This window comes from Meleagris gallopavo, chromosome 9, assembly GCF_000146605.3.
Source record: "Meleagris gallopavo isolate NT-WF06-2002-E0010 breed Aviagen turkey brand Nicholas breeding stock chromosome 9, Turkey_5.1, whole genome shotgun sequence".
Taxonomy (NCBI): Eukaryota; Metazoa; Chordata; class Aves; order Galliformes; family Phasianidae; genus Meleagris; species Meleagris gallopavo.
Window position 1 is genome coordinate 1,184,937 of NC_015019.2, and position 1,195 is coordinate 1,186,131.

The 1,195-nt window shown below is 71.4% G+C and overlaps 1 protein-coding gene across 1 annotated transcript in view; it reads right to left on the minus strand.

Annotated features, from left to right (window-relative positions):
- The window catches only part of LOC104912140 (protein Shroom4-like), a 4,013-nt gene that overhangs the window by 337 nt on the left and 2,481 nt on the right, over positions 1 to 1,195 (minus strand). The window lies entirely within an intron of this gene.

The following is a 1,195-nucleotide window of genomic DNA, read 5'->3' on the forward strand; positions in this document are numbered from 1 at the left end:
CTGCCGCTCCCCGGCACCCCCAGGGGCAGAGCTGGGGGACCAACAGGCAGCGCAGCGCCCGCAGAGCTGGGCAGCCGAACCGCAGCGTTCACTCTGGTCCCTAATGGTGGCACCAAGTCGGCCGGTGGGAATACCTGCAGGAACCCATGCCGAGCCCACCGCAGGATAGGACCCACACAGCCGGACCCCCTCCATCCTTCCTCCAGCATGGGGGCCCGGGGCCCCGCATTCCGCCGGCACGCACGCCCCTCGGCCGGCTGCGGGCGCCCCGGGGGACCCTCACTGAATGCACAGAGCGCTGGAACAAGCCCCCTTTGTCTGCACTGCACACGCGGCGGTGGCGGGGGCCGGCACGGCGAGGACCCCCCCTCTCGATTCCCGCAGCAGCAGCAGGACGCGTCCCCGGGGTTCCCATCCCAGACTCGGGGCACAGTGGCTCTCAGCCCCGCGGTGACGCCCCTGGGGCACAGGGCAGGGACAGGAGCCACTTTTCCAGCTCCCCCGGCCAGACCACGCTGCAGCGGGGCGGGATGGCCCTGGGTACATTGGGAGGGACAAACTGGGGGGGCAGGAGTGAAGGGGACGGGGCTGACCCCCTGCCATGCATTTGGGGTGTCCCATGGGTGCTGCACGACTCCCGCGGGAGCAATGCCAACCGATCCCAAAAAAGTGGGGACAGCAACAGAGCGGGGGACAATTGCAGGGCGGGGGGGGGTCAGGGTAGGGGGAGCGCAGCTGCCACCGCCCCCGCGACAAACCCCGATCTCCAGCGCGGACCCTTGGCGGATGAGCCAGGAGCGGGGTCGGAGGGACCCCAACTTCCCCCAAAGTCCCATCTCGAGGATATGGAGGCAGCATAGCGGGGACACGGGTGCCCCCCCGTTCCGGCAGCGCCTTCCTTTGGGGTGGAGGGGTGCGGGGCGGCCGCCCCCCGCCAGCCCAACGGATGTGCCGGAGGAATTTCCTCCCGCTCCCTGCGCTCCGCCCTCCCTGCCCCCCGGGGGGGAGCCCTGGGAAGCGGGGAAAGGGAATCGTAGGGGGGGACGCGGGACCCCCGATCTTACCTTGGAGACGATGAGGGGCTCGCCGTGCTCCAGCCCCCCCGCAGCGTGAAGCCCCAGGGCGCGCCGCCCTGAAGCTGCACATGCACCAACTGCACGGCCCCGGGCCGGCCCTCGGCCCGCTCCATGGCCGC